Genomic DNA, 25,504 nt, shown 5'->3' on the forward strand with positions numbered 1-25,504 from the left:
GCAGACAGTGAAATACGCGACGGGTGCAACTGCACCCGTCGCACAGCTTCCACTCCGCCGGCTCGATTCCGAGCCGGCTTCATCGTGGAAGCCTCTTTCCCGCTGGGCTGGCTGGCGGTCTGAAGGCGACCGCCCGCCAGCCCAGCGGGAAAGTCAGAATTACCGCCGCGGTCTTTCGACCGCGGAACGGTAACCTGACGGCGGGACTTTGGCGGGCGGCCTCCGCCGCCCGCCAAGGTCAGAATGAGGGCCATTGTCTGGTGTTGATGAAATGTACGTTTTCCTTTACAACTTGACTGTGTTCCATAAATAGCTTCCTGACAGGAAAAGGAATTAACTCTCGTTTTTTTTTAGTAGACAATATCTCCTGAACTGCCTAAACTGCTTCCAAATTCTCCTGCCCGGAGCGCATGCCCCGGAACTGCTTCAACGTTTACTTGGACACACAGTTCGCGCTCACTAATTAGCTTACAGCCACAGCGCGAGGTGGAGTGCACGTGCCACGCATATCCCAGTAAGTGCCGAGAATTATTATGTTCCGATAAATATCGCCGCCACAAAAACAGTACCTCACAGTGTATTGTTAACACCAAAATTGTTCGCTGTGAGTCCGCTCGTCATTGTCTCTCCCTGCGTGTGTCCGTTCCTCGTCTGTAACCTCCTTTCCAGACTGCTAGCGCTGGTTGCTCTTCACCATAAATATGTTGAGATCGGATAAAAAAACACCAGTCAGGAGCAGTTTCACTCTGGTTTATTCAATTAGCCATAAATGTACAGACACACTGCGAGGATTAGCACCAGCGTCCGGCTCCTCAGCTATCCCTCATAACCGCCTCTCATGGAATCCCCAGAGAAATTCACGTAATGGAACTGTCACCATGAGAAATGTGGCGACAATTCCATTCACACGTGAATACAACAAAGTGCTTCTTCCACATTTTCTGAGAGTGCAGAGGGAGACACTGATACTCCAGTGTTATCCCTTAAAGGTTGTAAGGGGTCATGTGAACTCCATGGATGATGGACACAGACAAACCTCTCTATCTCGCCCCTTGGTTTATGGGGTAGGGAGTGGAGATTAGGTGCAGCCGACCAAACATCTAGGACTGCAAGTATAGCAGGCACCAGAAAACATTATCATTAAGAACATTAAGATCAAAATAAAAAATAAAATCCTACACATTAACACTTAGAAAATGTAGACACTCCAGGCCTGATATAGAGTTTGGCAGATGGTTTTACTCCAACACAAACATGACTGATATCCCGTCTGCCGTATTATGATCTCATTATATCCAATGGGAATTGTAATATGGCGGGTGGGATATCTGTCATGTTTATGATGGAGTAACCCGTACGCCAAACTCTAAGGCACATATTTATACTTTTTGATGCAAAACTGCTCTAATGCAGTTTTACGTCAAAAAGTATAATGCCGACTTGCGCCATTCCAGGACGCCAGCCGGGATCCATGTTTATGGAATGGCACAATCCGGTGCAAAGGGTGGGCTAGCGTAAAAGAAAATACATTAGCCGGGTGATTGTCGGTGTGGTGGTATGGGCAAAGGGGGTTTTGCACCAAAAAATGACATTAGGCTGGTTAGAGTCAATAAAAATGACTCTAACCTGCCTAGCGTCATTTCTTGATGCAAAACCTACTCTACCACATGACTCCTGTCTTTTAAAAAAAGACAGGAGTCATGCCTGCCACCCCAATGGCCTGCACAGGGGACAAGTGTCCCCTGGGCATGACCATAGCACCCAGTTCCATGTAGGGGGCATTTCAGGGCCCCCAATGGCACTTTGAAATAACACAAAATACTTACCTCTACTCACCTACACTTACCTGGGATGGGTCCCACACCCTCCACTGTCCCTCAGGTGTGGGTGGCGGTGTCCCTGTGGCCTGGGAAGGGCACCTGTGGGCTCTTTCCATGGTATTCCACCATGGAAAAAGGCCCACAGGTCCCCTTACGCCTTCCCTGATCCAGCCGTTAAATAATGGCGCTAAGCAAGCTTAGCGCCATTATTTGGGCCCACTTCCGTCCCGTGCACCATTTTTGTACGGGAGGATAAATAATACGCCTGGGCCTTAGAGTCATTTGTTGCCCACGAACGCCTACCTTGCATCTCATTGACCCAAGGTAGTTGTCCGCAGGCAAAAAATTACTTTAACTTCAATATTTTGATGCTAGACTGGTCTAGAGTCAAACTATAAATATGGAGTTAAGTTTGAGCTGAAATAGCATAAATTCATACTTCTGAGATCCCTTTCACCTAGCCATCTGAAATGCATCCCTCTCAACCCCCTGCTAAAATCGCACACGGTTTTATGCTTATGTTTGTTGCAGACCTGTACTGTGCCCCAGAAATTCAAACAGTACCAAATACACTTACTTTCATTTATACAACTTGTTACACTTGGGTTCCCCCATCCAGTACACCTGGATTGTTTGCTTTTTGGCTCACCCTGTTTTGGACTTTTTACTGTGGGTGAGTGTTGGAGGTGGCTCTTATATGTAGTTGGTAACTGTGTGTGTGACCGGAACTGCCTGGTGTGGCTCAAGTCTTTGTGCACCAGACGTTTTGCCTCATTCCAGGGAGGTACGGAATTGATGACTCTTCATGTGTAATCGGAATTGTCTGGTGTGACTCAAGGCATCGCACACCAGACATTGTGCCTCAATCTAGAGAGGCACGGAATTGGCAGCTCTTCTTGTGTGATTGGAACTGTCCGGTGCAACCCAAGTCATTGTGGACCAGACTCTGTGCTCATTTCCAATGGGGTGTGGAGCAGCGGATTAGTGTACTGGACTGCCAGGCTTGGCTGGGTGCTATTGTGAATAGCGTGTATCCTATAGTGACCCTCTCCCCATGCTTGACAGAACAGGGCCATGGAGTTGTGGAATGCAGATCTTATTTTTTAGTGGGGCCATGAACTGGCCCTGAGTGGCCGAGTGCCAAAACCTCTCCCTCCAATCTATCCAGCCAGGCTCCCAAATGGCAGAGGACTGTTGTTTCAGTTGTGTGCCCACAGTTTATAGCAGTCTCTGGGGAATGCACAGATGTCCTCTCCCAGCCTCCAGTGTGGATTAGAGTTGAATTTAAAAGGCACACAAAAGCCTTTTAGAGGAAAGAAATGGCCACTTTCCAGAAGTAGTATTTCTAAGTTATTATTGACAAAACTACCTTTGCCATAGGAAGGGGTGTGTCAGGGCAAATCCAATTATTGGAAACATTATGAGGCTGTTCCACTGCAATCCACTATTGCAGCTAGGAGTAATTGTAAACTTCTCCCATGTTAATGGTAGTAAAAACACACATGGGTATTAATCTCTCCCTGGGCATATGTTCCTTTGTGCACACACAAGCCTGCATTGGACTCATGTTAATGAACACCATTGGTTCAAGTGAGAACACACAGGCCTGCAATGACAGGCTGGGCACAGGTCTAAGAACAACATAGGTGCAAGTGCGCACATACAGGTCTGCTATGACAAGCTGGTCACATGGTTAGGAACATCATAGGTGCAAGTGTGCAGACAGGCTTGCTATGCCAGGCTGGACTCAGAACACAGTTGAAAATGGGGTCTCTAGTTGGCAGTCGGTTTACACCCTGTCCAAGTAGGGACCCTCACTCTGTTCAGGGTATGGGAGTCACACACCTAAGATAACGCCTGCTCACCCCATCGTAGATTGGCCCAAGCAGTCAGGCTTATCTCAGAGGCAATCTGTAAAGTATTCATACACACACACAGTAACACAGTGAAAACACCACAAAAGCACCCAACACCAATTTAGAAAACTAGCCAATATTTATCTGAGTCGAACAAGACCAAAACAACAAAAATCCAACATACACAAGTAGAGATATCACTTTTTAAAGTTTGAAAGAATCTTAATCCTGAAGGATCAGTGGTTGTATCCTTATAACACACAATACCTTGGATGTGCCAAAAAGCAGTCAATGCGGGCTGCAAAGGAGGTAATGTGTCAGAAAAGCAAGCAATGAATTGATTATTATCCCACCAGACGAGTGATGCGTCAATTCTTTTTCCTCCAGATTGTTGATACGTTGATTCTTTCCTTGCAGGAAAAGCAATACATGGAATCCTTTCTGTACTACAGCGTCAATAAAGAAAATGATGCCCAGGAGTGATGTGTGGAAACTCCAGACACACCGCAAAGATTAATTTGTGCTGAAGTAGGAGATGCATTGATTCCACAGTAGCAAGACAGGCACTGTGTCGCTTTTTCTGCCACAACAGCTCGGTGCGTGGATTTTTCTTCAGATCACAAGCTTCCACTTCCAGGGGACCAGTGACTGGATTTGGCACCACTTGGCAAGTCAAGACACTCAGCAGCAGAGCCTAGGCACTGGCAGGTGAAGTCTTTGATGTCCCTGAGACTTCTTAACAGGAGGCAAGCTCAATTCAAGCCCTTGGAGAACCACCTTGGAAAGCAGGATGTAGAAAGCAGAGTCTGGTCCTTTCACTCCCAGGGCAGAAGCAGCAAGCAGCAGGACAGTATAGCAAAGCAGCAGGCAGAGTGGCAGTTCCTCCTACAGTGTCCAGCTTTTCTCCTTGGCAGAATGTCCTTAGTCCGGAATTTTTCTCAAGTTGGTTCTCAGAGGCCCAATATTTATACTAATTTCTACCTTTGAAGTAGGCAAACTTGAAAGGAAAGTCTTTGTAGTGCACAAGATCCTGCCTTTCCTGCCCTGGCCCCAGGCACACTCCAGGGATTTGGAGACTGGGTTGTGTAAGGACAGGCACAGCTATATTTAGGGGCAAGTGTCAGCTGCTTCCACCACTCTAGCCAAGAAAGACCCATCACGATATGCAGAACACACCTCAGCTCCCTTTGTGTGACTGTCTAGAGTGATTCACAAACAGCCCAACTGTCATTCTGACCCAGATGTGTATTCCACAGCCAAGTAGAGGCACAGAATGATTAAGCAAGAAAATGTTAAGTTTCTAAAAAGTGGCATTTTCAAACTTACTATCTAAAAACCAACGTATTTTGAAATTGTGAGTTCAGAGACCCCAAACTCCAATCTCTATCTGCTCACAATGGGAAATTACACTTAAAAGGTATTTTAAGGCAATCCCAATGTTAACTGATGGGAGTGATAGGCCTTGCAATAGTGAAATCGAATTTAGAAATTTCACTATCAGGAAATGGGTACACTTGCCAGGTCACACTGGCAGTTCCAAACTGCTCACGCAGACACTGCAGTGGCAGGTCTGGGACATGTTTACAGGGCTACTTATGTGGGTGACACAATCAGTGCTGCAGGCCCACTAGTAGCATTTGATTTACAGGCCCTGGGCACACATGGTGCACTGTAATAGGGACTTACTAGTAAATCAAATATGCCAAACATGGAGAAACCAATCACCAATCCAATTGAGAGCAATTGCACTTTAGCACTGGTCAGCAGTGGTAAAGTGCCCAAAGTCCTAAACCCAGCAAAAACAAAATTCAGCAAAGGATAAAGAAAACAGGAGGTCAGAAGCCAAAAAGACAGGGGAAACCTTGCAGAAAGAGCCATATCCAACAAACACCATAGGTGCAAGTGTGCACACAAAGGCCTGCTATGACAGACTAGACTCATGTTTGGAACACTAGTGGGCACGCATGCACATACTGGCCACTGCCACTTACTAACATATGTAGGAAATACGCACACACTTTCACACTGCTCTTGCAGTGGGAAAGTGCCCAGGGCCCTAACACCGCTAAGAGAGAATCTGCAAAACCTACAGAAAAAAGCAAAAATGTTTGTTGAAACACTACTTCAGCATGTCAGGTCTAACAGTGAGTCTCACTTTATGTGTCTCACCAATGGCTATCACATGGCATATGGACTGTGCATGTTTACCACCAATGTGCGCCTTTTAAGATAAGGCCACTATAATGCAGCAAGGATTAGGGGCACTTAGATGGTTACATGTGAAAATGTGGGCACCTACATGTGCACACGCATGAGGGCTGCACGTTAGACTACTGTGTGCACAGCTTGGTAACTGCACACAGGTAACCTGGATCAGACTCTGCAGGATTAGATATTGACCTTGGGTAGGCCTTATATTATCATTGTGCACTAATAGGGAATGTCAGTGTGAGTTACTGCTTTTTCTGTAGTGACACTTTACTATACACATGCGGGAAAACTGTCTTAAAGTGCAGTTTTGCTTCCCTTTGGCCTACAGAGATCAGTGATGTATCAAAATGGGATGTAAGCTATGCAGGACAATCAAATGTGCAAGTTCTAAAAATAAATCTGTACAGCTTATGGTTCATCAAGCACTGTCATATTCCTGTGGCTCAGCTCGGGATCAGAGCCCAGGACTTTTGTCACCTTTCTATGCCAAGTTAACTAAATTTTGCTCCAGCAGCAGGAACGAAGGCCTTCCTTTGCTGAGGGACTAATTAACAGTGCTTTGTCCAGCTCCTGAGGAGGAAGGGGGTATGGCTGAAGGATCTGAATCAATCAGTAAGCTGTCTCACTCTAACAATGATGGGCCTACCCACGCCAACTCAACAAAGGAGGGAGCCCATACCTCTGGAGCCAACACAGGAGGGACTCCCCTTTTGAAAATGTGGTGAGAAAGGCTCAGGCAATGATGTTAGGAAGGACCAGAGCTGAAGCCCCCAGAGGAGATGTGACTAGCGACTACTGGATGCCGCCATTTTGAACTGTTCTATCATACTGTGCAGGAGGGTTGAGACAGGGGTGGAGAGTTGAAGTGGCATCCTAGGATTGACCAGGGTTGCCTGGCTTCTGGAACCTTCCACGCTGATTTAAAGACTCTTGCACAAGAGGGAGACTGTCTTCCTTGCCCGTTTTCTGCATGTCCCACTGGACCCTGGGGCCTCCATGGACAACAGGAAGGAAAAGACCCCTGATCGCCACACAGGCCTAAGGACTCTGCCTAGTTAACCCTGGGACAAGTGGGTCTCCCCAAGGGCCAGTGAGGCTGGCCCCTTTAGACTCCCGGAGGACCAGTTGGAGGAAAGCCCTGGACTTCTGCATCTGGAGACAAAGATCAAACGAAAGGCTGACACAGGGAGAGAGGAGAACAATTTCTCTGTGGATTACACCACTTTGGAGATTAGGAGATCTGCTACAACTGCTACTGGTAGCGAGAGCTCACCGCCAGCGGTAAAATGAGCCCAGGAACACCCAGAACCACCCAATGGGTCCCGAGTTATAATGTCTTGAAATTAAGTGATCTTTGACCTCCCCTGAACTACAGCATGCATGGAATTCTGCTACCCTTTTCCGAACTTAGCCTCGGGTGGGCCAGGGCCAGGTGGTCAGTGCAGGAAGAATTCAAATTTTTCCAGGGAGGGGGTGTGCATGGGGCCACTCCCAGACTCTTCCTTGTCCAGGGGACTCCATCCCTGGGAGGTGCAATCTGAAAAAGGGTGTCTGAACCCCATCCCTGACCCTCGAATATCAAGAGGAGCGAGGGGAGTGCCGTAGCGCACCACCCGCAGTAGCAGTTGGCCTGTCTTGCATGTAGTCACAGTGAGAAAGGTGATCCCTGCCCGCAAGGGTGACCAGCAAGGTAGAAGTTGCCGGCTCCTGGGGCTGCACAAGGAGGTGCAGGCAATGAGTGAGCTGGTGGGGCAGTAAGGGGTGGGCTTCCTCACCTGCCTCCAACAAGTAGAGGTTCGGTGTGCACAATGACAATGAGCATCACCCCACCAAAAATATAAAAGAAAGAAAAGGAAAATACACTCGACATGAGACCACGTGGCAAAGTAACAAAGGCAGCAACTCTCCACAGAGCAGCAGGAGAGCCACTCATCAAATATGCTTGGCTCCAGTGGAGCACCCCATACTGCCCTGCAGGGCTTTTTCATTGGTGCGATTTCGGTTTGTGGCTCCCCAAAATAGTCAGAGGATACCACCAATGGAATATAAGAAGCATGAGGGAGCTACAGGAGAAAAGCATCACCACCCTTCTGAGACATTAACAGGGACTGACCCTGGGGTGTGGCCAAGATGGCGACCGGAGCGGCAGCATAAACCGCAGCTCCGTCGCCCAGCCCGCACAACTATCCTGTCGCTGAGCTCCTAGCCCCCCCGGGGGCAGGGTGGAGAGGCCGTTCGAGGGGCCCTGCAGGGCTGCACCATTGACCGAGTCCGCGGCTTTGGGGACGCTGCGTTCCCGGAGGGGAAAAAAAGGAAAGCATCGCCAGGATCTGCGCTCGCCTCGTGGACCGCCTGGCCCAGCTGATTGGGCTCGGCGTACCGGAACCGTCACTCGGACCCCGTCGCCACCAGAAAGGTAAGGGCTCGACGCCGCGACCCCGTCGTGCGCGCCGGAGCTGTCCGCTAGCCCACGAGGGGCTGCCCGGCGTGCACAGGGCCGGCCGAGTCCCTCCCGCAAGCGGCCCTGCTCCGCTGAACGCTGCGCCGGAGCCGCCTGTTAGTCTAGATCTCATTCCTCCTGCGGGCGCCCATCGGCCTCCCGCGCTTCGCCCTGAAGTTTTGTCTCATGCCTGGGACTTCTGTAATTTAATACAGGCGCTATCGACGGCTCAGGAGGCGGCCTGGAAAAAGGCATAATTGGACACTTGCAGGATCGGAAGCCGCCATTTTAGGTGCCTCAGACCTCGTTGGGACCGAGATCCTGTGGCTCAGTAATACCGTACTCGTCAGAAAAGACAACTAAACTGCATAAGCGCCCCCCTTAATCATGCATACCAGGGGCACTGACTGGCCGCATTTGAGTAATAATATCACCCCAAACCCCACTGTGCGCCCCTAAGGTACCAAGAAAGCTAGAATTAGTGAAGTTAATATCGATGGTGCAGGAGTGTAGCGGCAGAGACAGAATAAACCGCGGACGAATCCCTGGGGCACAAGTAGTGCAGATAAAAACATAAGGGGAGCCTCCTGGCGATACTCGTAAGGTCGAAGCTCCACAATAAGTTAAATACTCCTTTCAAGAAACCCTAAACATCCAGTACAAACACTGCTTCTACCTGATATGGAAGCGCCAAATCCACGCCTCCTCAACAACGTGATACCCGGCTGACACCGCCAACCGCAGCCTCTTTAAGAAGATAGTCAACGCTTCTAGCTGCTCCTTCTCTGGTTAATCGCCGGACGTGAGCTCCGGACGGCCGGCTTGCCACAACACTTGATCTGGTGGCTTTCGCCGCAGGGACCCCAAATGCAACACTAATTCACAGACACTGCTGCATTTCTCAAATGGTGAAGCCAAAGACCACCCGAGCACCTCTCACCAAAATGGACCACACTACAACATCCCCACCGGAAGCTCACGCCACTGCGCAATCAACATTACAGAAGCTGGAACTAACTTTACAATCACATACTTCACAATTTGAAAAAATCCTGCAAGCCATTCTAGACACTAAGACCACCTTGGAAGCCAAAATAGGCTCTGTAACAGAAGATCTCAATATCCTTCGCACTGACCAACACGCTCTAGCCAATAGAGTATCCGAACTTGAAAAAGACACGGTGTCCCTACATGGCTCTATGAAAGACCTGCAACTACAGCTAACACAACTGTCAACAGAAGTTGATCTCTTAAAGCGCAGAACAGAAGATGCAGAAGGCTTGTCTCGCCGCAACAACATACGCCTGGTCGGATTCCCTGAACGCGCAGAGGGCTCAAGTGCGGAACTGTTCATTGAGCAATGGCTCATAGACACAATCCTTAAAAATAAAATCCCGAAGTTCTTCTCAGTTGAAAGAGCACATAGAATTCCAGACAGACCCCCAGCACCTGGCTCACAACCACGCCCTCTTATAATAAGACTCCTTAACTACCGAGACAGAGACCTCATCCTCCAACTATTCCGCAAATCAGGCCCGGTGTGCTACGAAAATGCTACGATAACAGCTTATCCAGACTTTACAGCATAAGTGCAAAAAAAACCATAACTCCTTCTACCGGGTTAAAATATGCCTTCGCAAACACGATATCAAATACGCACTGATGTTCCCAGCCAGACTTCGGATACAGGATGACTCTCGCTCCTTCTTCTTTACCACCCCGGAAGATGCCTGGACCTGGCTACATGCCAAAGGCCTAGCAGACCCGTTGGACGCAAGCACTCAAGACGACAATAGATCTCTCTCCACGATGAACCGTAAGCAACGCAAGAGACAGGGATCCAGACCCTCACCTGAGCAGGCAAAATCCAAGCGCTCTCGGCTCCTTCGAACAACATCCAATTTTGTTAATGCTCCCTCCGCCGCCCTACCCTTGCAAACGGAAATCGAACAGGAACAAGATCTAAACTCTGATTCAACTGAGTCCACATGTGGTCCTCTTCTTACACCACGCACAGCAGACGACATCTGATGAGTGATCGGACTAGCTCACTTAACGTCTAAAAGTTCCATCGCAGCTTCCTTGAGGCTCCTACACGTAGTCTTGCAGTCAGCGAGTGCCCCCCGTCCGACGTGCTTCGCCTTTTTAACTATGCGAAACTCGGGCAGGGTAAGACCGTACCTTTGCACCAACGCTAACTGGCACCCCCCTGCTCCATATGGACAATTACCTCACACTGGATTTTTCCGGTATTGTTTTCTATATGTTAATAGTTTATTTCTTGTATGTTGTTTTAGTGTGCACCTCTATATTAGGAGTAGGGATCTATAGAAGGCGGGCCAAACATAAAAATAGCAGCAAACACACAAGCGACGCTTACTGTAGCAACAAAAATACAGCTCCCAGCTTGTTTCTTGATTGTCGGCCAGCCACAGCGACTGAGTCCCATAACAATGTCAATACCGGGTCATCAGATAATTATAATCCTGATCATATAACACACACAAAACAATAATGGCCACTCACAAGCACCCAGGAACCCTAAAATATAAAACACTCTCATGGAACGTTAAGGGTATGGCAAATCCTCGGAAACGCCAAAGGGTTCACGCCTTTCTCACAAGACATCAAATACACATAGCTTTGCTACAAGAGACACATTTCACCAAATCTATCCTAGACACCACACGTTCAAAATGGAAGGGGCAATTATATGGCACTACTTCTTCATCCTTTGCTCGCGGAGTAGCCATCTGGATAGCACCCAGTGTCCCGTTCGCGCCTTCCCGCACGCAATGTGATCCAAACGGTAGATATGTAATACTTGAAGGCACCTTAGACGGGTCCCCATTAGCCCTGGTCGCACTATATTCTCCAAACACGAACCAGCGCGACTTCTTATCCACGCTCACTACTGGCAACCTTAGCGACCCCACATTGGAAAGCATATGGGGAGGCGACTTTAATAGCGTCCTAGACACTCAAATGGATCGCTCATTTCCCCCACTCATTGCAGCCCCCGCCAATCGTGCTTCAGAATCTTTGGCGCAGTGGGCATCAAACAATGGAATGAGAGATATATGGAGGGTGCATCATCCCACTCACCGCGAGTACTCTTACTTCTCCCCAGTCCATAAGCTGCATACCAGGATAGATATATTCTTTGTATCCGCCACCGTTAACCACAAAATATGCTTATCTGAATATTTAGCACGCACGATATCAGACCACAACCCATTATGCCTAACATTGGCATGGGGACACATACATACTCGGATACCAACATGGCGTTTGCAACCAGAGGCCCTCCTAGATCCTCCCTTTCAAAAAGATATCTCCAAAAGTTTAACCGACTACTTTCTATTAAATAAAAATACAACACCATCCCGTGCCATAGAATGGGACGCTCATAAGGTGGTGATAAGGGGCCACTGCCTTTCGGCCACGGTAGGGGTCAGAAAGGTACTCATTAAGGAATTACAAGACTTAGAAATAAAGCTCCGTAATGCAGACAATGCAAATGATAATAGTGAACCCGCACTAGCAACACTACACCTGCTTAGGGCTTCTCATAAGGAGACAGACAATAGACTGAGTAAGCACGATTACAGACACTATATGACCAGACAACACGCTGAAGGCGACAGATCTGGTAGATTATTAGCTTGGCTGACTCGGCAACCATCACAACCAACACCCATTGGCGCAATACGCTTAAACCCTGACACGATCGTTAATACCCAAGCAGGCATAAACGATGCCTTTTCCACATACTATCGGACCCTCTATACGCCCCCTCCACAACCTCCAGAGCAATATATTATCAACACACTAAGCCTGGTCCCTCAAAATCAACTTATCCTCGATAACACCGCCACTCTAGATGGCCCCATCACTATTGAAGAGTTGCGTCTTGCATTATCATAAATGGCACGTAATAAAACGCCCGGCTCAGACGGCCTACCGATAGAATATTACAATTCTCACGCTGCCCTTTTATTACACCCACTCACAGAAGTATTCAACGAAGCACACCATAAATTACAACTGCCGGACTCAATGTGCTAGGCACTGATAGTTGTCCTTCCAAAAACGGGCCGCGACCCTCTAGATGTCAAATCATACAGGCCGCTCTCCTTGCTGAACACAGACTGCAAACTATTAGGAAAAATATTCGCAAACCGTCTCCTCCCGTATTTACCGACTTTAATACACATGATCAATCAGGCTTCATTCCTGGCAGAAGCACCTTCTTGAACATTAGGAGACTCTTACACATAATACATAGTAATACAAACTCGGAAGCAGTGGCCCTATCTCTAGATATAGAAAAAGCATTCGACACACTCAGTTGGAATTATCTGTTACACACACTTAAAGCATTCGGCTTTGGTGCCGGTTTCATTAACTGGATCAAAACGCTTTACTCTAGGCCCACTGCTCGTGTCAAAAATGGACGAGTTATCTCTGAAGCATTCCCTATAGGCAGAGGCACCAGACAAGGCTGCCCATTATCCCCATTACTGTTCGCTATCGCTATGGAGCCGCTAGCGATTAAACTACGGAGCTACGCACACATATGGGGTATACCGGAGGCTAACACCCACCACATCATATCTATGTACGCAGATGATGCCTTAATATACCTGCGTGACCATTCGGCTTATATGACTGAGGCCCTGCAGCTATTGGACTCCTTCGCTATCGCCTCTGGATTGCACGTCAACTGGTCCAAATCAAGCATATTCCCCATTTCTCCGTTCCCGGTAGCTCACCACATGTCGCTACCGCAATACAACTTGCCATGGTCAAATATAACCTTTGAATATCTGGGAGTGCAGATTTATCACTCCGTCACGGATCTAAGAGAAGGAAACATAGACAGGATCCTTGGCTCCGTTCGCGGCTCAATACCCTTCTGGAGTTCACTTCCCCTGTCTCCAATGGGCCGTGTGGCGATAGCCAAAATGCTCATCCTTCCAAGGTTTCTATATTACTTCACAGCTCTCCCGCTGTGCTTACCGCGTTCCTTTTTTAATAAGCTGCAATCAATACTAACGGATTTACTTTGGGGTAAAGATAGACGCAGAGTGGCGCTGTCAATAACGCAACATCCGCAGGAGATGGGTGGATTGGGAATGCCTAACCTCGAAAGATATTATGCAGCCGCCCAATTATCATGGCTGTCTACATGGCTATGTGACACCCCGTCGGCTGAAAGCAGGATGTTACAGACACATATAGCATCACAGAGGCTGCTACTCTCGATACTAACTAGTACCCCCCATACGTCTCCCAGACTAATATTACTAGAAGCAGCCCGATTCTGCTGGCACAGGTATGTCCAAACTAAGTCCACATCTTTCCTTTACTCGCCTCTGTTGCCACTACTTCAATTGCCGGGCACCCAAATCCTGTCAATACACCATGACACACGTGAAATGAACATGCTACAATTGGGTGACTTATACTCTCGCTCCGTGATGCGTACTTTTGCTGAACTGGTGACCGCAGGCACTATGCAAAATGGGGCCTTCCTAACATTTAATGCCATAAAGCTATTGCTCAATAATATCTGGAGCGCAGGAGACTCGGAACCTCCTGAATCCTCGCTGCTCACCACTATACTAACCATTGGCAGCTCAAAGAGCATTATTACCACTCTATATAAAGCATTGCTTGAAGCAATATGTACAACACTGCCACACGCAAAGGCGCGATGGGACGCTGTCCTTCCTACCCCACTACCACAGAAGACCTGGGTCACTGCCCTCGCAACAATCAAATCAATATCCCGTAATCCTCGTCTACGGTACACTCAATTCAATTATCTTCACCAATCATATTTATCACCAGCCCGCATTCAAAAAATATACCCCAATACAACACCAACATGCCCTAGATGCGCTACACCTGCAGCTGACTTCTACCATATGGTTTGGAGTTGCCATTCCATAAACTCGGCCTGGCAACGGGTGACGGAGGTCACAGCAGAGATCTCATCTCACACCCTAGTGCCCACTCCTGACTCCTCCTTACTCGGCATAAGACATCGTACTAAAGCGGACAAACATACGCACAGGTTTATCGACCTGGCATTTGTAGTGTATAAACGCTTGATAGCAACACATTGGAAAGCTCCACATGCTCCCTCCCACGCGACATGGCTACATGATTTACATAGCCGATCTCAAGCTGAAGCCCAGACACTTCACTTGCTACAACACAAAGGTCTCATCCTTGCTGGCCCGGAGGTCTGGGACACATTCGTGGTAGCAATGGAGGCCAGGGACGACATGTATCCCCCATGAACAGGTTTCATCTCGCGTACACCACAGCCTGTGCTGATACTGTTAACACCTTAGTCGCACAGCATCAACTCTGATTGTCCTTAAATGCACTCATTGCTAATACCCTTCTTCTTCCTTAAAAGACATTTCTTAGCTGTGCCCAATTACTCCCCACACGCTTATACATGCATGTGACACACAATCATAACAAGTAAAACAGTCCTGCCCCTGAACCTGTCAACACCACAGACACTCTTTACATCCTTGAAGTGATTTCTATTTTAGTTACGGACATCGTCAGTGTTTGGCCAGACCCCTCAAGCTGCAATCAGCCCTCACAATAGCTTGCACGCTAAATATCACCACATTCTCCTGTTACCATGCCCTTAACTCTCTCGCATTATTAGGATTAGTTGTAAAAGTTTTCCATTCCAATTACCCTTGCCTTCCTCTTCCAATTCCCCTCTCCCCTCCTTTCTTTTTTTTTACACCTTTCGGTGTGGCAATGCTGTGTAAAATTATACAAGTGTGTAAATGTATTGCAAAATAACGTACAGCTATTGTATTGTTGTGTGAATTTTGTATTCAATAAACAGATTTAAAAAAAAAAAAAAACAGGGACTGACCCTATGCCTTTGGTGTCAAGAATCCTGAACGCTCTAGGATTTTCTAATGTTTCCAAAGCACTCCCAAGGCTAAAGCTTTGGCTCTGCAGTTGGGCCCTCTAGGAGCTACGTTTATGGTTGCATTTATTGTGGCCTAAATTCTATGGTTGCTTGTGGTGTCTTCAAAATGTAATGCCCTCTAGTGGTTGTTTATATGATTGTATTTCATGGTTGGAAAGTTTATAAAAATTACACAGACAGGTGTTTTCCTCATTTTAATTGCATTATTGATTTAATAATGTTGACCATCAATACTGTTCAAAGTGCACATGCTTTATCAACAGTAATAAGTGCATTTGCACATGATTATTGTGGATGATGGCATTTACGCACAGAATGATGATGTCTTTAACATGTAGTCTGTTGATCTTGAACCTATGGCCAAGCCAATAGAACCATTTTATATGCTTGCATGACCTCTTTAGTGGGCCAAAGGTGATTATGTGATGTAATTTATGGTACTTTCTACCTGCCAATGTACATATTTGTAAATTACGTAGTATTTAGTAGTGTGTGTAATACATTTACTTTACTTTTTTCTAAAGAAAAAGCACTGACTAGGCAATCATTTATTGATGTTATTATTGCGTGCCAGGGAACAGTGATTAATAGCCCACATGACCTCCCATGAGTTGGCCTTGGACAGCTCTGCTTTACTCTCCTAGGAAAGTCAAATGCTACAATGGGGTGCTTGGTTCCCAGTAAGGAGAATAGTGGACTTAGAGAAATTAGGTTGTTGCTTTACTAGGTGAAACAGCAACAACAATCCCTGTAAGTGTGAGGCACAAGTCAATCCTAAATCAGCCTTTGCTTTTTGCAGAGTGTTGCGAGGATCCATGTCAAAGATGCATTGTGCAGTCAGACCGATGTGTCGATGTGGAAAGGCTGTGATGTGAGGGTCGGCATTGTCATTGGGCCAGGAGTACACTTCGGCTCCACCAGCCTGCCTCCGTGTCCCTGACCCCACTGTTTGGTGCAAGGGAAGTTCGAGGTCCTCCACCACCCGCAGGCACCCGACTGCGCCTCATCCCTGGTGCCTAGTGGTAGGCGTGTCTAGTATACCGTGTATTTCGTTCCATAGCTCGTATTTTGTTTTTTGTATTTAGTTTTTTGTTTTTAATACTGTTTTTAGCCTAAACTATGCCCATTTTGTGCTCCGCTTTGTATTTGCGCTTGAATTGTGCCCGGTTTCTTTTCCAGCTCTCGGCGGTTCCTTTAAACCCAGCCTCTGTGTCCCCTGCGTCCCCGCTCCCCTCGCGCCCCCATTGGACACTCCCTCCCGCCTCCCAGCTGCTCCTCCCTCCCGCCTCCCCTTCTTAATGGCGGCCGCTGTGCGGGCTCATGCAGCGGGCGTGCCGCTGGCGCACCAGAGGCAAGCCCCGTCTGCGCCTAGACTGCGCCCAGCGCCTGTCCCCCTGATCCACGCTTCTCCGACCCCCCCAAGTGCCACTACTCCTCCACAGAACTCATCGCTCTCAACCCAGGCCAGCACCCCACCTGCGCCCAGGCCAACCCCAAACACACTCACGGACATTTCACATGCCACTCATGCCATTTCTCCTGCACTCACACCAACACCAGCAACACCAACAAGCACCGCAACAACACCAAACCCCGCAATTACCTTAACTGCATCCTCCTTAACACCCGCTCCGTCCACAAGCACGCCATCAAGATTTTCGACCTGCTCACCACAATCTCTTCTGACATTGCCTTCCTCACTGAAACATGGATGAACTCCTCATCAGAACCCGACATCGCCATAGCCATCCCAGAAGGTTACAAAATCACCTGTAGAGACCGCACCAACAAACCAGGAGGAGGTATCGCCATAATACACAAAAACTCCATCAAAATTTCCACCAACACCAACGACACACTAGACAATGCAGAACACCTACACTTTCAAATACACATCAATGCCAACACCACCCTTAGAGGAACCCTCATCTACAGACAACCAGGACCCACCCCCCATTCTGTAACACCATCGCCGATACCATCAGCTCCCACGCCCTCACCTCCACAGACTACATACTCTTTGGTGACCTCAACTTTCACCTGGAAAGCACCCACGACTGCAACTCCACAGCCCTGCTGGACAACCTCACAAACCTCGGCCTCAAGCAACTGGTCACCTCACCCACCCACTCAGCGGGACACACGCTAGACGCCATCTTCACCTCCAGCAGCCACATCACCTTCACTCACTTTACAGAAATCCACTGGACTGACCACCACTGCGTCCACTTCTCCTTCATGAAACCCACCACCCACCACCAACAACACACTACACCCTACCACAAGTGGAACAAGTTCTCCAAAGAACACCTGATCTCCAACCTCGCACAAGCTCCACCTCCCATCACAAACGACCCCAACACTGCCACCCTCAACCTCACACGATGGCTAGAAACCTGCACAGACTCCCTTGCCCCTTTGAAAACAAACAACAACACCCGCACCATCAAGACTGTCCCCTGGTTCACCACAGAACTTCAGGCTTCCAAACGAGAATGCCGAAAAATTGAAAAAGCCTGACGCCAAGAACCCTCAATGAGCAACTTCTCCGCCCTCAAAACAGCCATGCGCAAACACCACCACCTCATCCGGACCACCAAACGGTCCTTCTACAAAGAACGCATAGACAACAACACACACAACAGCAAGGAACTCTTTGCCATCATCAAAGAACTCACCAAATCCAAATCCTGCACCATAGCCCCTCCACACTCCCAAGACCTCTGCAACTCCCTCTCCAACTACTTCCACCGCAAAATCGCAGACATATACGAAAGCTTCACATCATCAGCACCCACCATCACCACCACCGATACAACCAACACCACAATACTCTGCCGCACCAACCTACTGAACACCTGGACCCCCACGAACGATGAAGAAATCGGCAAAACCATGAACTCCATCCACTCAGGCTCCCCAACAGACCCTTGCCCCCACCACATTTTCAACAAGCGCAGCCAAATAATCGCTCCCCAGCTCCGTGCCATCATCAACATTTCCTTCGACACTGCAACCTTCCCAGATATTTGGAAGCACACCGAAGTCAACGCTCTCCTCAAAAAACCCAAAGCAGACCCTGAAGACCTCACAAACTACCGACCCATTTCTCTTCTCCCCTTCCCCGCAAAGGTCACTGAGATGATAGTAAACGCACAACTGTCTCGCTTCCTAGAAGAGAACAACATACTCAACGCCTCCCAGTCTGGATTCAGCATGAACCACAGCACTGAGACCGACTTCAGCGCCTGCACGGATGACATCAGGACCAGAGTGGACAAGGGCGAGACCGTTGCCCTCATCCTCCTAGCCTCTCTGCAGCTTTTGACACTGTATGCTACCAAACCCTCCGCGCATGCCTTTTCGACTCCGGAATTCACCACAAGGCCCTGGACTGACTCACCTCCTTCCTCTCCGAAAGAACCCAGAGTTTGCCTCCCTCCTTTCCGGTCTACAGCCACCTACATCATCTCTGGGGTCCCCCAAGGATCCTCCCTCAACCCCACCCTCTTCAACATCTACATGGCTCCTCTCACCAACATCCTCCGCCCCCACGGCATCACCATCATTTCATACGCTGAAGACACCCAGCTCATCATCTCCCTCACTAGGAACCCAGCCACTGCCAAGAAGAACCTGCATGCCAGACTCCTCGACATCGCCAAACGGATGACAGCAAGCCACCTCAAATTGAACTCAGACAAAACAGAGATCATCATCTTCGGCCCCAACAAGACAGCATGGAACGACGCCTGGTGGCCCACCACCCTGAGACCACCCCCAGCACCCACCACCCACGCACGCAACCTTGGCATCATACTGGACTCATCTCTCTCCATGACCCAGCAAATCAACGCCATATCATCCTCCTGCTTCAACACCCTTCATATGCTATGCAAGACTTTCAAATGAATCCCTTTAAAAACAAGAAAAACAGCCACCCACGCCCTCATAAGCAGCAGATTGGACTACGGCAACGCCCTCTATGCAGGGACCACAGCCAAGCTTCAAAGAAAACTCCAGCGAATCCAGAACGCAGCCACACGTCTCATCCTCAACCTCCCTCGCTACAAACATATATCCACCCACCTCAGATCCCTACACTGGCTGACCATCAACAAAAGGGTAATTTTCAAAATCCTCATCCACGCTCACAAAGCCCTCCACGACACTGGACCGGCCTACCTCAACAAACGAGTCAACTTCCATGTACCAACTCGGTAGCTCTGCTCCGCCGACCTCGCCTTCGCTGCAGTCCCCCACATTCAACGCACCACCAACGCACCGCTTCCGGCGGCAGATCCTTCTCCCACCTCGCCCGCAAGACCTGGAACTCCCTCCCCACCAAGCTACGCAAGACCCAGGACCTCCTAACCTTCAGAAAGCACCTAAAAACATGGCTTTTCGAGCAGTAACCTGCTTCCCCCCCCAACGCCCTGAGACCCTCCCGGGTGAGTAGATCGCTTAAGAAATTATTTGATTGATTGATTGATTGATTGATGAGGCTTGAGATGTGAAGTCTGGCATTGGGGATGCGGCATGCAGTTGTGGTGATGCATTTGCTTCAAAAAGCTACGAGGCTACTATGCAAAGTCCATCATCGTTGTCACGCTGACATGGATGACGGATGCAAGGGCCTGGGCTGAGGATGCGTTGCACAGTCGGGACGATGCATTGGTTCTGAAGAGCTGAGATACAATGGTTCAATCCACGCAGCAGAGGAGATGTGACATTCGGCTGGATTCACAGAGGCTTGCAGTGCACCTTAAACCCACTTCCAAGTATCAAGGACAGGGGTGGCACCACTTGGCAAGGTAAACTCGCAGATGGCAGAGGGTGTTGAAGTCCTGTTTTTAACCCTGTGGCTTCTGGGTTAAAGAGATGAAGGTCCAGTCCTCCTCACCCAGGCAAGAGGACAGAAGGTCAGCACAGGAGGGCAGCAGTTCCTTCAGAGCCGCAGTCCAGTTGTGCGGCAAAACTTTCAGCAGCACAGCAGTCCTTCTTCCTTATAGAGTATTAACAGGTCCAGAAGTGCACTGAATAGCTGGTATCTGAGGTCCAGTGGTTATAGCTAGTTGTGTCTTTGAAATCTAGAGAAGCTTCTAGAGACAAGCCTTTGAAGTGCACAGGTGCCATGCCTTCCTGGCTCTTGCTCCAGACTAACTACAGGGGTTATGCAGCTCTTTGTGTGGAGACAAGACACAGCCTGTTCAAGCGCAAGTAGGCTGCACCTAGTTTGTCTCTCCCAGCCTGGCAATGATGGCCCATCCAGACACACCAAAGCTTTCTATTGTGTGGCTGTTTAAGAGTAATACACAAAGCCCAACTGTCACCCACACCCAGTCAACACAGAGACAGGATGATTGGCTTTGCAGTAGTGAAAAATGAATTTAAGAGTTTTTCACTACCAGGACATGTAAAACGTAAAAGTACCTGTCTAATTTTTTTATACTTTTCACCCTGCCCTCTGGGATGTCGAAGGCTTAAACTATGGGTGACATATGTATTAAAAAGGAAGGTTTGGCCCTAGCAAAAGGTTTACTTTGCCAGGTCGAAATGGCAATTTAAAACTTCACACGCAGGCCCTGCACTGGCAGGGCTAGGACATGTTTAAAGGACTACTTAAGTGGGTGGCACAATCAGTGCTGCAGGCACTCTATTAACATTTAATTGTCAGGTCGTGGGCATAGGTAGTGCCACTTTACAAGGGACTTATAAGTAAATGAAATATGCCAGTTGGGTACAAGCCAATCTAACATGCTTAAAGATAGAGTAGAAGCATGTTAGTGCTGGTCAGCAGAAATTAAGTCAGCAAAAACAAGAAGACTGAAGGCAAAATGTTAGGGGAAGCCACACCAATGATGCCAGGTCTAACATGGGCCTATTACTTGTGCAGGACACACAAATAATAACCACTATCCTATGCAAAATATATACAGTGTGTCCCTTGTTGGCATCTTACTCATCCAAGTTACTGTGTTCTACAGACTCCTTTATTCTATTGTTGAGCTCAATATACCTCAAAAGATGCTGGCCAATCTACAAGCAGTGCAAAGCAGAGCCATCATGTTCTGCCTAAAATAATAGCAGAAATGTCTCTTCTAACAACTTTCAGAATGAATGTGCTATCCATTGAAGCAGAAATCAATATGAACCCCGTAAAACATGTTGAAATATGTGCATCATCAACCAGCACTACCTAAGTATTTTTTAACTAAATCACAAAGAAAGGTCCATTAATGACCCTAAATGTATCACCACATAACGGCACTGAAGGAAATTTGGCAGAGTAGGTCTGACTACCTTGGGAGTCGTACTTCAGAGCAAAAATACCCGGGTGTATCAGACATACCTCCAAGCACAATAACCGCAAGATAACACTGAAAAATCATTCTCACTGAATTAATCTAGGCTGGCCGAATCATCTTTGTCATAAGAGACGTCCTACAACACAGACCAGCGCTACCTCACCTATCCCATGATTCCTTAACCCACCCCTCTCCCCTGCCCCGCAAGCCCATTCTTAGCTTTCCTGGTGAGCTCTTCTTTTTATCTTATATTGCTTAAGTGTATGGCAATATGAAACAAAATTTGTTTCTGGTAACTGTCAGCACTTTACAAATAAATAAAATACAAACCCAAATAAAAAGGACCCTAGAGGAGCAAACCAATTGCTGACTGCTGTATCCTGCCAATGGCTTGCAGGCTACCACTCCGCGCAGTCTAAGAAAAAATAATGACATTTTTTTTTGACTGCTGCCAAAACTAGCCTTACTATTTTCTAAGGAAAACATAGAAGTGACTGTACAGGCTATTATTGGTATTAGATGATGCAAATATATCATGTTATGCAACTAATCCAAGTATATTTAACAATTCTTCAGCGAATTGTTTGACAATAGCTTACAGTGGTACCATTGTATAGCTTACCATATTTACTTAAAATATGTAGATTTGGAAGGTGAGCTAATGAGCACAGCCAAAACAACACATTCTGATTTAATCGTCCACTATTCTTTTCACATAAGCAATATGCGAGTGCACATTGAAATATAAAAGTCTTAAAAATGGATTCCATACCATTTTCAATGTCTTCTCTCAAATGACATATAATGATCATTCCTACATTACAAGGTGCACAATTATATATATCTTCAAGGTTTGAAAGTCAAATTTCCCGTCATCTGCAATAACATACAGAGGGGGGCGCAGATACTTGACATGGATATATCACACATATGCAAAATAATGATGTGAATAATAATAAGAAATGTGTTCTCGCTGTACCACTGTGTAGGTTAGTTACGGAAGGTACCTTCGGGCGACGGGTTTTTAAGGTGATCGTGTTGGTGGGAATGTGATATCAAAGGGCTGGGTTAACTGACAGCCCGAGTAGTGCTAAGTTGCACAAAGATGCTTGCTAATACCCTGCCACATATCATAGCGAGAGGCAAGGTTTTACTGTGACCTAATGCCAACAAGCAAAATGTACCCCCGCCGCCTCGTCTGGTCGTGAAGGACAGTCATAATTGGAGTGCAGAGCGTCGCTCACACGCCTAAGCCCTGGTAAGACCGCACATGGTGGTTCTGTCTGTAGCTGCTTAGCAGGATTTCAACATGTTTTGTGTAGAAATTGTGCACCCCACATTCCAGCCTCGTGTGCTTCAAGAGAGTAAAGCTCGGGGGCTTGATCAATAAGGTCTGGGGCACCATATTCAAGGCTGTTTTCAACCGGAACTTCAAGCCCAGCCCAGTCTGATCAACACTATGTCTACGTTGTTTGTGAAGCAAGACCTCTAACATGAAAAACGATATGCAGGAAAAACACAGTTTAGCACATATCATAGCACGAAAAGGCCTTCAGAAGACCATGAATCTGTGTAGTTAGAAACTCCAGAACATAACAAAAATGATCACAACACTAACATAACATAGCATGACATGACACAACTAACATGACATCATAAAATCATTAGACAGGGCATGCTTAACTAACATAACATGACATAACATACAATAATATGACATAACATAGCATGACATGACTGAACTGACATAATACAGAACATGAAACATGACAGTAAATTGTCTACCATGTTAAGTTATCTTAAATACGTCGCATAAATAAGAACAAATGCATCATCCATGTTTTAGAATTATGTTTTTCTGTTATCCTATAAATCCTATAGTTCCTATAAAGGGTGAATTTTAGGGTATTATTGGAGCTGGTACTCTGTCATCATTATTGTTTAACTTCTGTAGTGCAGGGTTAGCGGGCTATTTGTCTTCTCTGTACTGTACGCAAGAGTTCACAAGGTAACATTGATCATGGCTGTATGGTTAATCAATGGTTCAAACTACATCAAATAAACCCTAACACACCTGACTTCCCTCCAAAAAGCAATACACTGCCTCACTCTAATTAACCATCGAACATCAAATATCCACGATGCAGCCGCAACATAATATATATTCAGATTAAGCAGCTGTCTCTCATCCATTGTAATGACTGTGAAACTGACACTCACAACTGCATATTTGCCTTGCTTCGACCGTCCTACCTTGCAGCGCGAGGTGGCCGAGGATCCTACAGCGGCGCAATAGTTAACGCCTAGTGCTGCGCATCACGGTCAGTATCCAGTGTAAAGAAATTTCACGACATCTTGAGGGAGCGCAGCTGCGAGTCTCCTGCGCCAGGCGAACAATCTTCCCCTCAAGGCGGCGAATCCACGTCCAGGTCTGAGGATGCGAGGGTGGCGAAATGAAGGAATGTTAACAGAGGCGGCGCTACTCACTTGATATAACCAATGTACCGTACATGCATGTGCAGAACAGTACGAAGGAGCACAGCATCAAAGCACGCAGAAAAGAAAAGATACCCAAGAGAATGTCAAACAAGTTAGCAACAAATTTTCTGAGGAGTGCGAGACTAAACAGTTTATAGTTAAGCAACTTAAAATGTAAACTTCTCTCGTCTTAACACAAAATACAGTTTTACTTTCAACCGTCTCCGTTTTCAACGGTATGAAATCGGGAGCGTACGAGTGAGCATGAAAAGTCTGGCATTATAAACCGCTGCTTAACACGTGGAAATCGCAAGATCTTACATGCTGTGGTCTTGGCAGGAAGATGGACGCAGCTGTTCGGATAAAGCTGAGAGACTGGCAAACCCTGCGCGACAGAAAACATTAAACAGAACTCATCCAAACACCTCTGCCAGGAGGAAGCGGCACAGATGTTCTAACAGTCCAAGCTGCCTGCCTGGGGGGGGGGGTGCTGTGACATAGCCAGTAATGAAATCCTGCTTCATGGATGCTGCAGCCTTTAGTTGTCACAGCACAGCAGTAACCCAGCGAGAGCTGGCGAGCAAAAACTTACCAGGCAGCATTTCAGAAGCATTCGCAGCAGGTGTTTGTGTGAGTGTTGGGATGTGTGCACGTGTATCTGTATTAGCGTCTTTTTGTGCATGTTTATTTCACCGTGTATGTGTCTTTGTGTACGTGTGCGTTTTTCTGCGTATGTGTGCGTGAAAGCGTGACTGTTGTAGTGCCCTGTTTCTGAGCGTGTCTGAGTGAGCTTGTGAGCGTTTGTTTCTCTGAGTTTGAGCGTGAGGTTCTGTCTGTGAGTATGTATGTTGGTGTATGTGTCCTTGTGTGTCTGTATCACTGTGTTTTATTGTGTCTGTGTAACTGTTTGTGTGACTGTGTACGTGTGTGTGTTAGCGTAAGAGTGCTGGTGAATGCGTGATCTTGTGTATATGAATGTGTGATTCTGCGTGTGCCTGAGTGTGCGACTGAGCGTTTGTGTCTGCACGTCAGTTTCTGCACGAGATTGTGCGTGTTTGTGTGTGTGTAAAGAAAACAAGTCAAACTTCTTTCAGCCTCTGTCACACAGCGCTGGTTATATATTATATATGGCAGAGGCTGCAATTGCAATGATATAGCTGAAGAAACAAAGCAACAGGCGGTGAAAATATGTACACAAATCTACCTAATTATGCATCTGTGAAGCAGAATAAAGGATGTCTTATGAAAGCTGTTTGGTATGACTGCCATACAATGGCGCAATGCATCTATTTCCTTCTCATGAAAAACGCCACCATCAGCGCCACTATACAATGTTAGTCTGCCATTTCCCGTGTGACTCTGGCAGTACTGGTTATTCGTGGCCAACGAGCTCAGAAATGCAGACTCGGTGATGT

General features: G+C 47.4%; 1 protein-coding gene across 1 annotated transcript in view; it reads right to left on the reverse strand.

Annotated features, from left to right (window-relative positions):
• Nucleotides 1-24,042, reverse strand: part of MCHR2 (melanin concentrating hormone receptor 2) — a 1,568,356-nt gene extending 1,544,314 nt beyond the window's left edge. The window contains exon 1 of the mRNA XM_069236760.1: nucleotides 23,865-24,042. The gene's annotated coding sequence lies outside the window, so the exon portion shown is untranslated. The remainder of the gene's footprint in view (nucleotides 1-23,864) is intronic.
• Between the last annotated feature and the right edge of the window lie 1,462 nt (nucleotides 24,043-25,504).

This window comes from Pleurodeles waltl, chromosome 5 (assembly GCF_031143425.1).
Source record: "Pleurodeles waltl isolate 20211129_DDA chromosome 5, aPleWal1.hap1.20221129, whole genome shotgun sequence".
Taxonomy (NCBI): Eukaryota; Metazoa; Chordata; class Amphibia; order Caudata; family Salamandridae; genus Pleurodeles; species Pleurodeles waltl.